Source organism: Sminthopsis crassicaudata, chromosome 1 (genome assembly GCF_048593235.1).
Source record: "Sminthopsis crassicaudata isolate SCR6 chromosome 1, ASM4859323v1, whole genome shotgun sequence".
NCBI classification, from domain to species: Eukaryota; Metazoa; Chordata; class Mammalia; order Dasyuromorphia; family Dasyuridae; genus Sminthopsis; species Sminthopsis crassicaudata.
Window position 1 is genome coordinate 696,744,623 of NC_133617.1, and position 17,381 is coordinate 696,762,003.

Sequence of the window (17,381 nt, forward strand, 5' to 3'; positions counted from 1 at the left end):
AACAGGAAGATCCAACAACAAAAAGGCCTCTACATTCTTTCAGCCCTGCTCCCCCATTGCCTAGAAAAATGTCTTGTACAGAGCAGCTGCTGAATTGAACTAAACTCCTCAAAAATAAACATGCTCCAAGCAGCCCCAGGTCACTGACTCTCAATGTCAAGATGCTTATGGTCACAATATATACCTTCTGGAATATGTCATCATCAACAAAGCTATAGGGCCCCAATTACAGGTATAAAAGAGAAACACGTATCCTCAATGAGCATTAAGAACTTATTTAAAGAAGCTGTTCTACTTTAAAATGAACTTGGAATACAAAACCCGAAGCTTCAGTGTTGAAGATACTGTGTGTTGGTTAATTAAACATTGTATTCTGCCTCTGGTAAAGAAGCAATATTCACAGAAAGATGCAGAGTTTAGGATTATTATCTTTTGCACTATCACCTAAACCTCTACCTTGTCACCAGAAAAATAAATCCTTCTGCTCTCCTTCCTCTTCTCCCATCCCTTTGACTTTTAAAACTGTAATATTCGGCCACTGATTGAATTGTTTGCCCACCAAGATCTAATTGTGTCAAAGCCCCATGCATGGAGCTGCCCCTCCATGGATACACTGAAGTGAACGGAAAGGAAAGAATGAATCCCTCTTTCTGAAAGAGACACAAAACAAATGTGGTTTTTCCATCTGCAGCCAAACTCTAGAGATAACTGGCTATTGCCAGTCCCCTCAGTCTCAAGGCCCTTTCCACAAAGATCCTGTCACCTCCAGAAAGGCAAGTGATCTAGGGGAAAGGAAAACTCCTGGCCACAGAGGTAGTAGGAGCACTCACTCTCTGCTGAGTCTCCCAAGACTCAATAAGAGCAGAGTTCCATGCTCAATAATCAGCAGAGCAAGTAGATTTTCATTCTGAAGATGGAGTTTTCTTTTATTAAGAGATGTAGATGAAGCCCAAAGGTCACAGGAAAAAAAAAAATCAGAACCAACTGCACCAGGTCATCTCCTCATGTTCAACAATCAAAAGGTGATGTCAGATGAGGCTCCCTGACAGCTACTGGGAAAGGAGCAGTGTGTGAAAGCAGAGGCTTAGCTTTAGCACGTTACTAAATGCATTGCTTGTTTGTAGTCCTCCACTATTCCTGTCCCATGGCAGCTACACAGAGCAGACCCCACAAAAAGTACAGTGGCCATCATATCTCTCAACTGTTCCTCATTAGCTGGAACATTCCACTTTTCAACAACCACAGCAGCCTTTGCCCTACTCTTTGAGGGTGGTTTCTACTCTGAACACTGCTGTTTCTTTCTCTAGATACTCATGCCAAACAAAGGGAGTCCCTATCCAAAGGCTGGGACACAAAACAGTGAGTCAATTTTTCCTCCTCCTCCCCTGGGACACAGTCAACAAGCAAGGGCAAAATTCCATGGAAACAGGGTCGCACTAAGAAAGGTATTAAACCAAGGAGAAAGCATCACCCAGCGAGGGGAAGAGACCTGGGTTTGAAAGTGGGCCCTGCCAAATGGCCTGGGGAGAGCAGTAACTACATTAACTAAATGAGTGTCTATTTCACTATTTGAGAATTTTTCTTCAATCTGCTGCCTCTTAGAATAACACATCCATAGACAGGGATTCATGGACCTTGGTGGCAATCTAGCTGTAGGATAATAGATTCAGAGCTGGAAGGAGACCTTGCAGGCCAATGAATTGAATGCTCTCAGTTTACAGATGGGAAAGCTAAGATCCAGAGGGGAAACGCCTTGACAAAGACCATCCACTAAGTTGGTCCAGCCCAGAGCCAAATCTCCTTGACCCTCAGCAGAGCTTTTTTCCACTGTGCTAAAATGCAGAGGCATATTGTAAGCACTGATATGTGTGGTTTAGCAAACAGGCAGGCATCAGCAATTTGAAGAGTATCAAAGTGCCTACCACCTGCCATGGTACTCAGAACACTACCAGAGAGTTATTTCTTTACGTTATTATTGCTTTGAGAGCCCCAATTAATATCCCTAATAAGTATAAAACATTATTATTATCAGTCCTTATCACTTACATGAATCCAGTTTCTCAAATGAGCTCCCGTTAAGGAGAACCTTAAGAAAATAGGTCCCAGAAGGTACACATTTATGGAAAGAAAAGGTCTCACATAGAAACAATTCCTTAAGGGAAGAATATACCTCTCAGATAGACCTCCCAGGTAACCAGAGAAAGTCAATCTGTACAGGGCAGAGGATGCTTCAGAAAGGACAACTTGAGCTTCTTCATCATTTTGTCTAAGACCAACACAGGAGTGAACATTGCACTGAAAGTCAGGAGGTTTTGGTTCTAAATGAATGTTGTCAATGGGGCAGGGATGATTGTGGATCAATCATTTCATTTCTATTTAGGTTTTCCTTTAAAATAGGATAATGGCTTCCTTTAACTCAACGTATGTGAAAAGCCTAAAGAGCTCCCATAAAGCTCGAGTTCTCTTCAATCTGCCAAGGACAACTGCTCTATAATAAAAACTACTATAGAACCAGAAAAGGAGATAAGAAAACCTGCCCACCTGAACCTTTCTTCTCTGACTGCTGACTGCCATGACTGAATTGAATGCAATAATTGGCTAATATTTTTTGATATTAATGAAATAGTGGCTTACATTTGTAATCAGCTTCCGACTCCCTATTGCCCCTAGGATAAAATAAAAACTACTCTGTTTAGCTTTTAAAACCCTCTTTAGCTTGGCTGCAATGGACCTTTTCCAGTTTCTGTGGGTGTTGCTCCCTTCCCTGCTCTGCTTTTCTCCCTGTCACTCACCAACAAAACTTCATTTCCTTCTCCATGTCTTTGCTAAGGCCATCCCACTTGTCTTCCTTCTTACAGCTACCTCATCTCCAGAAATTCAAGCATGATTTTCTACATTCCTGGACCTCTACCTTCCAATCTACTTTATTGTAAATAACTTATATGTATGCTGTCCATAATCATGTATGTACTTGTAGTCTCCACCATTTGAATGTCAGTTCCTTGGAGGTAGAGACCGTTTTAATTATCCAATATGTTTAATACTAAAAAAAAAAAAAAACAAAAAACAAAAAACAAAAAACAACCACTTTAATTGATTGAGGAAACTGAGGCTAGGGAGGTTAAAGAACTTCACCACTGCTGTGGGGCCAGCAAATGATAGAAGGTGAAAATCAAACTTTCTATCCAATCACTCTTTCTATTGTTCACCACTATGCTGACTCACCTACAATGCCTATAATAGTTTTGTAATCTAGACCTCATTCCATTCTTCTAAAAAGTTACATAGAAGTCAAATTTATGTTGGTAAATCTTTATGTAAATAAAGTAATACTTTAGATGCACTAAGGGACCATACTATTATAATTATTAATCTTTTCCTAAAATAAAGAAACATTTGTCAAGCAAATAACCACACTGATATTGTATTTTCACCTTTGAAAACCTATCTTTCTTGCTTGATTTGGAATAAATCTGAATTTTTCCAGTAATCATCAAAATTAAATTTATATGTTGTGTTCCCTTAATTTCTGAACTATGGTTCAACTATCAACTTATTTTAAAAAAATACTAAATTTACATATTAACTTGAGATTTACTATGACTTCTTGGGTTTTTTTCCTATAATATTTGTACCTAGCTATAGTAAAACAAATAAACAAAAAAAAAAAATCCTACTAAACAAGAACAATAATAGTATATTCTCACTTAACTGAAATTTTAAAAATATTTAAATGAATAATCAGCTTTGGGCCAGGCAGAGGAAGGCATTTCAACATGGATTCTTGAAATGATTCCAAAGAATCTCCCTCATCAGTATATTTCAAAACTCAAATTTTCTTAGTTCTGCTTCTACTGAGATCTAGAAGTGCTTTTGTTTCTCATGGCATACTGATCTAAAAGAAGAAGTAAGATCGCATAAGAAATGACACATCTTTCTCCCAAGTTTTAATTAAACACAAAACTGCCATTTGCCAGTTCTACTTTCTAATGTCACCAAAAGGCAAAACACACTCCTTATGCATTCTCAATTATGTTCTGGATGACCATAAAACATGGCTCCAAAGGGAGTGCAGAGCTCAACAGTGACATGTGTTTTTCTTCCTGCAATTCACAGACACTACACTGTTCAATTGCCTTTAATTTTGTTATGGTTTCATTCAGCTGGTATCTGTGTGTTTGGAAAAACAAGTATTCCTTTTTATGTCGTTTCCCCCCTCCCAAATCCTCTTTTCTAACTATGTCTATTTTGAAAAGTCCATCTGATGCTCGAATAAGAAAAAAATTCCATTTAAATAAAAAGCTTAGATATGGCATGTGAACATGCTGTCTGTCCACTGTACTTACTTCTAGTCTTACAGCACAGGCAGGCAGGAGGAAAGGCTGGCCTGGGATTTATAGGCCCATCTACAATGAAGACTTTCTGTTCTCATTTCCCATAAGGAAAATGCTAATTCTTTTTAAAGGCTCTTCACGTTGAGAGAAAAGTTCTTCTCTGGAGAAAGAGGAAAAGTAGTAAAATCCATGTCGTTCCTTACTTATCCTTCTTCCTCTCAGTGCTCTGGCCATGAAATCATTCTGGCTGCCGATCTGTTTAAATCTCTGACAAAGATCCTCAAATATTTCACTGGAAAGTAGAGACTTAAGGAAATATGTTAACTACTGAGAAGTCCATGACTTCTTCTGGCCAGGGCTCATCATCTTTTCTCCCTTTTCTCTGTTCTGATGATCTTCAAAGCTTTCTGCTATCCCTTTCTTTAGAAAATGGAGATTTAAAGCTGGAAGATACCATGGAACAGACTCCCTAAATTTATGGAAAGAAAATTGAGGTCCAGTGAGATTAATGACTTGCACACAATCATACAACAATAAGAGCAGAATCAGGATTTGAACCCAGAAACTGACTAGGCAGGTCACTAAATCTCTATCTGCCTCAGTTTCCTTATTTGTAATATAAAGGATAATATCACCTGCCTCCCAAAGTGATTCTGAGGATCAAATGAGAAAATATTTGCAAAGCACAATGCAGACCTTAAAGAAATGCTAGCTATTATTATTGTTGTTACTAAAAACTCTCACTTTAAAAAACCTTTCTTGAATAACACTAGCCCTTGCTAATTATTCCTTTAATGTCTTCTGGTGCTAAAGAGTTAAAACACTAGGATAGATAGGTACAATGGATAGAGCACCAGCCAAGGAGTCAGGAGGACCTGAGTTGAAATCTGGTCCCAGACATTTAAAGACTGTGTGATCCTGGGCAAGTCATTTAACCCCAATTGCTTCCCCCACCTCAAAAAAAAAAAAAAAAAAAAAAAGAGAGAGATGTCATGTATTTACTCTACTCCTCTCTTTTACTCATCTCCAATTAGATGGTGAACAAAAATAACAAGTTTTGCTATATGGCTTTATGGTTTGCACATTGTCTTACTGGATCCTCTTAATTATCCCATGAGAAAAGCAGTGAAAATACTACCATTCTCATTTTACAGTTGAGGAAAATGAGCCTCAGAGAGCATAAAGGACTTGAGAGATCATGCAGCAAGACAAGGCAGAGCCAGGAGCGCAGAGGGCATATAGGAGGCCTTCCAACTCCAAACTTGGGGCATATGTGACTATCACAGAGTGAGCCCCTATGACTCCTATTTCTTTGGTATCGCCTAATGGGACTTGAATGGTGCTATGCATTCCCAACAAATATTCACTGATTAAATGATTGATTATGAAAATAGAGGTCCCTTTCCATATCTATAGTAGAAAAATCCAAGCATTTTTGCCTTGCTATGCCTCTCTGGCACAAGGAAGTGGTGAGATTCTATGCTGAGCTCAATCTCCCAAGCTCCTTGCTCTGTGCAAGGGTCTCATTTTTATGAAGGATAATTTTTCCAAGTGCAGTTATCTACGGATGCAGAATGTGCCTGCAATTTACTATGAGCTAAACTGCCTTAGCCATTTAGCCCTCATCTTGATGGCAAGGATGGCAGAGCACACCACATAGTTAACACCTTATTATATACTATTCTCTAATTGTCTGCACCAAAGAATTTAGCACTTCATTATATATGAGCTTATTCACACATAGTCAACTATTGTATAAGAATCATCTCCACAATTAAGACTAGAAGCCTTTTATGTAGCAGAGACCATATCTTAGGTTTTTCTTTGTACTCTCAGAGCTAGGCTAGTAGATGCACAATAAATATTTGTTGATTTAATGTATACACCTAAAGTCAGTACATATATCCCGGGTGCAGTTCTGTGTCTTTGCTGTACAGGGCACTGGACAAAGAAGTTTTTTCTGTTCCTTGACTACACAGGAACCCTAATGCTAGAATTATAGCCAACAAGTTACCTAGGCAACTATGTAACATTCTCTTGCAGTGACTAGAAGTAGCATCAGAATCACAAAATTTTAGAAAGCTGACAGGGAGAGTGACAAACCTCAAAGTAAGAATGGATTGATCAACATCTCTATATCCTACATACTGCACTTTCATACAATCAAAGAATTTCAGAGCATGAAGAGACTTTCATAGGCATCCTGCTGAATCTATACCTCCCAAAGAGAATGTCTACTACAGTAAATAACAACAAAAAATAAATAAATAAGGTATGTTTTTTCATTTATAGTTATATATATAGTATATAGTAAACTTTCGTTTATAGTTAGCAAGTGAGAAGGGAATCTACTACTTTTTAAAACAACCCACTTCATTTGAGGATGACTCTAGCTTTCCTGAAGTTCTATCTTTAAAGAGATATGATGAATTAAGGAGTATTAGAAAACCTGGGTTCAAGTTCTAGATACATGATTTGGGGCCTCTTTGGTCAAGAGGAAGACCAGAACATTTCTGCTACCTATGTCACAAAATTGCTGGGACGAAGATACTTTGTAAAAACTATAGTTATTTAACATTTGGGCTAATTTGGCCTATCCTTTTCTCACTATTCCTCTGGAGTGCACTCTCACTGCTTCTTATCTTCTCACCACATGCTTCCTTCCAAACCTCAACTACACTTTTACCAATCAAATTTGACTTAGGAGGAAGACCAGAATAAGAAAGTGTCAAACAGCTCTCTGGCAATAGTATCACCTGTAAAATGGCCAGAGGACTTGAGGTTTGGGGGAAATGATGTTTGAAATGGCAGGGGCCCTAGGGCAGAGAAGAAGGAGTTAGTTAGCTACATTATTAGTTTATGTAGCATCGAGGCAAAGGATCAGACTGGTTCTCATTTCCAAAGACTGAGATGCATCAATGTCTCCTTATGGAACACACACTGCAGACAAAAATAGATAAGGGCAATAATTAAACTGAAGTGATATGGCTGGTGCTGCCAAATGGCATCCCAATAACAAAGCTCTGACTCCAGCCCCTTAGGTTCCAGCTTTTTCTCTACCAGGGAAAATTATTGTGCAGCACCTGCACCATACTTTGTCCCCCCAGCAAGCAGGATATTAGTCTTATCAGGTGAAGTACAAAAGCTCCTTGTGCCCCTCAAAGAAAGGATCTGCTAAAAACTCCCACATAACCAAGCCCTCTCATAGACACTGAACTCAGTGAGATTGGTCCCTTAAAATATGTACATTTAATCAGAAGTAATTTTTCTACAAGTCTTTGGCTCCATCTGCTGACTTTTAATGTTACCAGTAGCTAGCCAGCTAGGCCTAAGGACAGGAAAAGTTCTCCATATAAGCCAAGAAAACTGGCTGGAAAACTCCCCATCTGAACATGGCCTAAAAAGTCCTAGCTTAAAATGTCAAGCATATGGCGATGAATCCCAAGAAAATGCTCCAGGGCAACCAAGCTACACTCCACTGGAGAGAGAAGAGGGACGACTGGTACCCTGGCCCCAAAGAGGATTTTAATCTGGTTTAGATTACATACAAACAGATCTGAAGGGGATTATCATGATTCCCCACAATTTCTCCCAACTAGTAGAACTGATCTGGGAGCACCTGGAAATTTAAATGGTGGCCTGAAGAGCTGAGAATTTGGGCTATTCCTTCTCTCATTATGTCTCTCAAGTGTATTCTCACCCCTTGTTATATTCTTACTTATGCTCCCTTCTAAACTTCTACTAGGGTAAATTAAAGCTTAGTTTTCATACTCCTTCAGTTCTTGGAATAAAATAAGGAAGTCATAGCATTACCAAAGATTTTCAAGTCCAAGGAAAGTCTAATAACTTTCAGAAGACTGGAGACTCTTTTACAACTTGCTTTATTAGAGATCTAGATTCACTTTTGGAGTTTAAGATGGATAAGAATACATTTATTCACAAACCAATGCATGCCTCTAAAGACTTGGACATTAAGCAGAAATACCAAAAACATCATTAAGAACCTATAGGATTAAAGAGGGCAGCAGGAAATGGCAATGAGGGATAACAGATGGGACAGCCCCGTGTCATAAACATGAAATAGTAAAAGAACCTGAAGAAGACCACCAATAGACTATGTAGTTTTACATAGTGACTGAAAGACATGGGCTAGAATTATTTAAGAGGAAAAGTCTTAGTTGTTATCTGCACAAGTAAGGAAGTAACCACATTGATAAAATTACAGATGCACTAGTGACAAAATAATTTAGTGATTAATTTAATTATTTTTAATTGTTAATTTTTTAAAAACGAATTCTGCACTTAATACGTGCAGAACATAGCCATGATAAAGATAGAAAATAAAAAAATATATGGCCCTGGCCTTTCATGAAATTTATAGTACAAAAGAGGGAGATAAATTACAAGAATAAACAAGTATAGTATAACAAAGAATTAATATATTAAGTATCTTTAGAAAATTGGAAAGCAAAGTCTTTCAGACAATGTTAAGTATACATTTAAATGAATATAGGTTAATTTTTTAATTTTAATTTTTTATTGTTATAAAATATTTTTCTTTGAGAATTCTTTTGAGAATTGAGAATTCAGTCTTTAAAATCACTATAAAAATAAAGCAGTTTAAAAATCAGTGTTCTAATTAGCTCAATCTCCAGTAAATCACAAACTCAAGGGAAACTGGAGTAGCAGAGAATAGGAAAGTCAGAATAAATTCCACCCCTTCCTCATAATTTTGCTTTATCTGTTAGATTTCAAACTCACAGTATGAGAAATAGATTTAGTATTTATATTTTTAAATGGCTAGCATAGCATTTAGAACAATGTAGTCTACTAATGTTGTTACAAATAGTACAAATCGCATAAGTTATTACTAATAAAAATGCCTTCCCACAAAAAAAAAAAAAGAATAAAGACACATATACTTTTTTTTTCTCTCTTGCCTTTATAGCAGGATGATAAATGTTATGTCACAAAAGTTATCGTTATAACCAATCCACTAGGAAGGAGAGGAGAATGATTTAATTTTGACAACTAAATGAGCTTTGACAAACGATTTAACTAACACTCTAACCAACTATCTCTGATAAAAATCTGCAGGTTTTGCTACTTTGATGAGAAAAATTAATCTTCAATCTATATTACAGAAGCCTTCATTACAAAATCCATGCATCTGTATGTAGAAGAAGACACCAATTGGTCAAGGGACTCCAGAGAACACTTTGAGCCAATCACAAAGGCCAATGAGGCCCAGCCCCAATAATCTTGATTCTATCTTCCGTCATTCATCATTTTCATTTCACTTCCATCACTACAAAATAGCAAGAAACAGCTTTCAAAATACTTCCTTTCTTCCCTTTGCCACCTCAACCTGGGTAATTTACCACCTGAAGGCATGGGAGAGAGACTCCATAATAAGCAGGAGAAAGGGGAGGAGGCAAGGCCATACCAACAGTTTACACTGGCATCATGGCATGTGGTTACCTATGGCTTTCTATCCAATGTCTCATTCGGCCCTCACTACAACTCTGTGGCCTGTAGCATACAGATTGATTACATTTTTCCAATAGGGGAAAGGGAGGCTCAGAATGTCAAGTGACTTTCCTAAGGTCATACAACTAGTATCTGGCCGACATAGGACTTCCATCTTGGAGCCTATAATCCCAGCCCCGGCAATCTCCTATACATACATACATATATACATATATACATATATATATATACATATATATATATATATATATTTTAATTTTAATAGTATCTTATTTTTCCAAATACATGCATAAATAGTTTTCAACATTCACCCTTGCAAAACCCTATGTTCTAAACTTTTCTCCCTCCCTTCAACAGCAAGTAATCCAATATATGTTAGACATGTAAAATTCTTCTAAACATATTTCCACAAATATCATACTGCACAAGACAAATCAGATGAAAAAGGAAAAAATAGGAGAAGAAAAAAACAAGCAAAGAAACAATAACAAAAAAGGTGAAAATACTGTTATAATCCACACTTAGCCTCCACAGTCCTCTCTCTGGATGCATCTCTCCATCACAAGTCTACTGGAATTGTCTTGGATCGTGACCATCTCATTGTTGTAAAGAATCACGTTCATCCTGGTTAATCATCACATAATTTTGTTGTTGCGTGTACAATAATCTCCTGGTTCTGTTCATTTCACTCAACATCAGTTCCTGTAAGTCTCTCTAGGCTTTTCTGAAATCATCCTGCTGATCATTTCTTAAAGAACAATAATATTCCATAACATACATAACTTATTCAGCCATTCCCCAACTGATGGGCATCTACTCAGTTTCCATTTCCTTGCCACTACAAAAATTCCCTGCCACAAACATTTTTATACATAGATCCTTTTCCCTTTTTTGGGATATAGGCCCAGTAAAGACACTATTGGATCAAAGGGCATGCATAGTTTGATAGCCCTTTGGGCACAGTTCCAAATTGCTCTCCAGAATGGTTGGATCAGTTCACAATTCCACCAACAATACATCAGTGTCCCAGTTTTCTTACATCCCCTTGAATATTTATCATTATCTTTTCCTGTCATCTTAGCCAATCGGAGGTGTGAAGTGATACCTCAGGGTTGCCTTAATTTGCATTTTTCTAATCAATAATGGTTCAGACCATTTTTTCTTGTGACTAGAAATGGCTTTAATTTCTTTGTCTGACCTGACAATCTTTTCATCAAAAATGATAGCTCTCTTCTCCCAAAAGAAGGATAAGGAGCACAATAAGGAAAGAGGATAAAGAAAAGCCATGGGAATAGAATGCTACAAGGAAAAAATAATAAAGAAGGAAGAGAAAGACATCTAAGAAATTGAAAAGGATAATGAGAAATAGGAAACGACAACTCTTTTTGGAGGCAGACACAAAATCAAGGATTTGTGACAAGAGGATGTGAAAGGAAAGTCTTTGCCCTTTCAGATACTGAAGTCAGGGAAAAGGATCCTAAATAGTGGGCAGCTGTCCATTTGAAAAAAAAGAAAACTAAGCTATCTTCATTACTGACTCATTCATTCATTTGACAGACATTTAGCAAATACCTACCATGATATAAGACATGGAAATCAGGCGTTAAAGGGGAAATTGCTATATTACAGTATGATCCCTAGTATCTGGCACTACAAGAGGAAGATATAAGAATGCTTAACAGTATAGGTTATTATGTGTGTCTGCTTGACCATAGAAACATAAAAGTATTTTGAATAATAAAGGAAACTTGCAGTGATAAAATAAAACAATCAAAACTGGATCTGAAGTTTACTTGAGAAGTGCAGCAATAGGAGTGCTTGAAAACTCTTGCTACCAAAGACCCCATGCATGCACAACCATTTTTCACATTGCTAACTTTATGCATCCAGGTATTGAAAATTGCAGCTAGATAGTGCAATGGATAGAGCAGGGGTTCTCAAACTACAGCCCGCGGGCCAGATGCAGCCCGCTGAGGACGTTTATGTGGCTCACAGGGTTATGGCAAATGGGCTGAGGGTTGGAGACAGAGTGTGAGCTTTTGTTTTCACTAAAGTCTGGCCCTCCAACAGTCTGAGGAACAGTGAACTGGCCCCCTATTTAAAAAGTTTGAAAAAAATAAATTAAAAAAAAATAAAATAAAATAAGCAAATAAATAAATAAATAAAAAGTTTGAGGACCACTGAGAATAGAGTACCAGCCCTGAAGTCAGGAAGACCTGAGTTCAAATCAGATCTCAGACATTTAGTACTTCCTAGCTGTGTGACCCTGGGCAAGTCACTTAACCCAATTGCTTCAAAGGAAAAAAAAAGTTGCAGTGAAGAAGAGCTTAAGGAAGCTGTTATCATGATGAGGCTATGACTTTTGATAACATAAGACATAAAGGGAAAGTACTGGAGCCCAAAACCCTGCTGTTAGCATGACATCAATTTACAAGAGGGAAAATGTTCAAGTTATGTCCATTGTGACAGCAGTAAATGACTTAGTCCCAAAGATAATAAAGGGAAATGACAGAGAGATGTAACTATGGATCTATTGGCTACATCTAACCATTGTTTATGATATGGGCAGAAAAATTCACTATACTTCCAAAATCATAAATTTGAAGAATTTAGAGATGGATGGAACTGCAGAAATTTTCATCTAGCCAACCTGAGAGAATTTGCTCAAGGCCAAAAGGCAAATTAGTGGCACAATCAAGGTTAGAACGCAATGATCCCACAGAGAAGATGACCAGATGAAGGCCATGACTTGCTATAATTAAGAATCTTGCCCCCTATGTGAAAACAAAAGAAAAGCAAACAATTCTTTTTTGGATTGATATAGTTTATTTCTTTCAAAAAGCTAATAGAAGAGTAAGTCCTACGCCAGAAAATCCTGTACAAGTTCACAAACCAGCTAAGATAGCTTCAAAACTCTGTGCCTCATCACTCAAGTCTCTCAAATGGGAATTAAACATCTGCCCTTTATAATTCACAGTCTTTCAAGGAGATAGTTAAAACTTCATGGGGGAGGGGAAAGTGTCAGTTTGAAATACTGAATATTTCTAATGATAGGTAGTTTTATTAACTTCAAACATCACTGTGTTTCTCTGTCTCTACTTTCTGTTTCCCTGTCTCTGTACTTGTCTGTCTCTCTCCCCCTTGCCCCTTTTCCCCTCATTATAAGCTGGAAAGGAAGCTGGATCTGGAGTCCAAGATCCTAAGTTTGAAGATCCCTTCTGCCCCTTATTGCCTTTATGAACTGTTTCATGTTTCTGGACCTCAGTTTCTTCATGTGTACAAGAAGGATCTACCCTACATGGTCTCTAGCCTCCCTCTAGCATTACATTGTTGATGATGATGATGGTGGTGATGGCGATGATGACGATGATGACAATGATGACAATGATGATGACAAGAGGTCCTTCAAGGAAAGGGCCACCATGGCATATAAGGAGCACCTTGGAACTAGTATAAGAAAATGTGAATTCAAGGACTTCATATTCATTTTTTAGCTCTGTGACTCATGGGAAAGACACTTCTGTGCCTTAGTTCCTTCATCTATAAAGTGGGAAAGCCAATACTTCATTTAGCTGCTTCTCAGGGCTATTGTGAGAAATATTTACTGTTATCATAATGGTGACTTATAATTAGCATATAATTGACAGCATGTAAGTCTTGTGAAAAATATGAGAATTCTTATTAAGTTTTATTCTTTTAAATACTCCATTCTAAAGCAAACTTATTTATATTAATTTGCACAATGAAAAAGCAAATGTAAATTTTATTCCTCTAAATTACTAGAAATTAAAATTTTCTGACATCTCAATTAAGGAAATTTGTCTACATATGAAAGTTACTTGGAACACATATTTCTACTTTAATAAATTTCAGAGAAGAGTAAAATCATTCACACTGCATCCAAATTCCAACCTAATGCAAGGGGAGACAAACTTGCTACTTCCTTGGATCATAGACTTTATCATGGAAGAGATAAGTCTAATTCCATCTCATTTTACAGATGAAGATGCTCAAACCTGGGCTAAACAAAGGGCAGAAGGCAGCAAAAACAGAATCCAGAGCTTAAAGCAATCTAATTAAGTATTTTTAAATAATTTAATGCTACTATTTGGGCATCTAGGTGATTTAGTAGATAGAGTGCCAAGCCCTAAATATTAGCAATGTATTAGCAAAATTCATCTCCTTGAGTTCAATTTTTGAGACTGAATAGTCTCAAATAATTGTAAGCTGTGTGACCCTGTACAATTCATTCATCCCTGTTAGCCTCAGTTTCCAAAATGAGCTGGGGAAAGGCAAAGCAAATCACTCTGCCAAGAAAACCCCAAATGGGGTCACAAAGAGTGAGATACAATTGAAAAATAAACTTAACACTAGGCTCTGCACATATCACGAGCCCTGAAGATCCAAAGATCCTCCAGATCTTACTTTTCTTTAAGGACTTGCTATCCTGGATAATAGTTGGGCTTAGAAGTAGGAGCAAGAATATTGGGAAACAGAGTTCCTATGCCTATTTATATGCCTATTGGTAGTAGTAGTTCAGCAATTATTACAGGTGGTAAGGATCAAGTGCTGGGGAGTCACTTCTCCTTTCAATCATGGCTTCATGGAGCAATTTGGAGCTATGCCCTGAGGGCTATCAAATCCTTTGAAACAGCAGTGTTTCTACTGGGTCTGTGTCCCAGAGAGAACATAAAAAAGAGAAAGGGACTCACATGTGTAAAAAGATTTGTAGCAGCCTTTTTTGTAGTGACAAGGAACTGGAAACTGAGTGGGGAATGGCTGAAAAAATTATGTTATTTAATTGTGATGGAATATTACTGTTCTATAAGAAATGATCAACAGGATGATTTCATTTAACCTATTAATCTATATTGGATTAGTTGCTGTCTAGGGGAGGGGAAAAGTGGAAAAAGAGGGAGAAAAATTTGGAACATAAGGTTCTGTAAGAGTGAATGTTGAAACTATCTTTGCATATATTTGGAAAAATAAAAAGCTATTATAAAAAAAAGTCAGGTTAGTTGTAATGAATTTAGTCTTAACAACTTCAGTTTTAACTAAAAAAAAATTCATGGACACTATTATTTGGTGCTTGAGCAGGCATGATTGGCACTGCCCTGAGCCTCCTTATTCGGGCAGAATTTAGTCAACCCGGAACTCTGATCGGTGGTGATCAAATCTACAACGTAATTGTTATAACCCATGCCTTTGTAATAATTTTCTTTGCTCCAAAGTATAAGGTGGAAATAGGCCTGGTAGACTGAAGTATGATTCTAATCTTAGGCTCCTGACCAGGGTATGAGAGGAAATGATGGTAGAGATGGTGGTGGTAGTTTGACTTGACCATCAAGTATACATGGTGTGGTGTATTTGAGAGGAAGTAATTTGAAAGGAATCTGGGAAGAAAGACTGAAAATGATCCAAAGGGCTTTGAATGCCAAACATTTGGGGTTACTCAAACCATGGTTCTCTTACCCCAAATGCAGCATTCTTATCAATGATAGCACACAATGCTACAGAAAACAATGTTCCACAATGATTGTATTTGAAACTATTGTAAATATAAATTGGGGACAGGACAGAGAGCAAAAGAGAAAGCTTTTGATATTTTTCACAAATCTCAACGAGATGGATGGTTTAGAATAATTGGGTTTTGCTGTGTTATTTTGGTCTGAACTTGTGTTTTCATTTAATGTGGAAAACCTCCTCTGACAATCAGCAAATTGTCTTTACCTATCCCCTCTGAGAGTACTGGGAAAAGAAAAGATTTTCTTATAGTCACAGAGCTAACATGTGTCAGAGGTGGCTCACTAACCAATACACAACAATGCCTTTCAAATGGCCCTGAGATCAGATACCAGGGCAATTTGAAAAAGGAAATAAAGGTCAGAGGGTCTGCACTCAATGCAGCAACAGAAAGCTGGATTTCCACTTTTGATCATTTAATGTCAGTTACTATGGAGAAGGCCAGCAAATAATAAAGGGTGACAAAGGGTGAGATAAAGGGGTAAAAGACTTAAAGGAGGTAATGAATGGCTCAGCTTAGGGCAGTAGGGGAAATAAGGTCACTGTATAAATGGAAGTAGTCAAATGAAAAAATAAATAAATAAATGAGAAAAGTTGTGAATTTTTCATACGAGGAAAACCCTTTCCATCAAGTAGTTCTGCATGTGTCTCTTCTACCTAGGATGTCCCTCTCCATCATCTCTGGCCATTAAAATCCTGTCCTTCCTTTAAGACTCAGCTTGTGAATTGCTACCTGGAGTCTTCCCCCAGCTGCATGATCATTCCTGCCTGGAGTAGTCAGATGGCACCCTTCACCCTCTTCATTCCCATCTTGCTCTCTCCCAGACACCTCCAAGGCCAGAATGTATCCAAGTGACTTGGATACGACAGGAATCTACCAAGAGGGAGGACCAACAGGTTTGATGTACTGTCTCCCTTAATGACAATCCGAGCTCCCCCATTGTACCCTGTTACCTAAACAATGATTATCTGTATATTTGAGCTTTTGAACCTGAGGATATGGCTTGTTTCAGTTTTTAATCCACAGCCCGGCGTAGTAACCTGAACACAACATATGCCTGAAAATCCGTTACAGGTTGTCTTCCACACTGAGTAGTTGGGAGCCCCTCCAAGTAAACCAGATGACAGGATCGGTCCCTAACTCAGCACCCCATCTGGCTGCTTTCCCCTCCACGAAGCTTCTGCTGCTCATGCCAGCCAATTCAGCAAACACCAACAAGGCTCTGGCGCCACGCCAGGAGTTGGCAATTCATAGACAGAGTGGAAGTCAGACTTGCCCTCAAGGAGCTTAATTCTATTTGAGGAAAACAACAAAGAGAGAGAAAATCAGAAATAAAATATAACCATGCAACTTCTGAGGGTGAACATAGACTAATGAAAGGGGCAGAAGGTATAACAGGACAAGCTAGAGAAGAACGGGATCCACAAGGGACGGTGCAGCATGAAGGAGTGAGGGGCAAAGGGAAGAAACCTCGTTCAAGGCAAGCCCACAAGGGAATGACAAGGCTGCGATATAGACACATGTGGGGTGGCAGGGCAGGCCGAGAATGAGGGCCTGGTCCTGCTTAATGGCCAAAGCAGGAGTCCCCAGAGTCTGGGGCCCCTCTAGAGGGAGGAATGGGGTGTGTAAGAGGTGCTCCTCTTTCAGGACTCGTTACAGAAAGATTCCAGCCCAGTCCCCTGTGCCCAAGGGCCTGCAGTCTGAGGGAGATTAGCCAAACCCCCCAGTATAACACAAGTGGCAGCGTGTGAGCAGACTCAATTCATCAATTAACAAAAGTGTATTAAGCACTATTTGTGGGGCTCTACATGAAGCTCTACAGAAACAAAGACAAAAGGGCAATGACCCAAACTTGGGTGACCTGGCAATGATCTATGTGGGATGAGCAAGACAGAGCCATGAAGGATACCAAGGTGGAGAACTTGGGTCCCTAGAAAGAGGGCGGTGTTTTCCATAGCAGGAAATAAGAAAGGGGGGTGGGGGTAAGGGGGTTGGAGAGAATGACGAAGTCAGCTGAGTTTGAGATATGACAG

The 17,381-nt window shown here is 38.3% G+C and overlaps 1 protein-coding gene and 1 long non-coding RNA gene across 5 annotated transcripts in view; one reads left to right on the forward strand and one right to left on the reverse strand.

Moving 5' to 3' along the window:
* The window catches only part of EEFSEC (eukaryotic elongation factor, selenocysteine-tRNA specific), a 318,322-nt gene that overhangs the window by 138,170 nt on the left and 162,771 nt on the right, over positions 1–17,381 (reverse strand). The window lies entirely within an intron of this gene.
* LOC141551751 (uncharacterized) lies at positions 6,377–16,342 on the forward strand. Its single transcript, XR_012484950.1, has 2 exons — positions 6,377–6,606; positions 16,060–16,342. It is a non-coding gene; the product is annotated as an uncharacterized LOC141551751 (long non-coding RNA).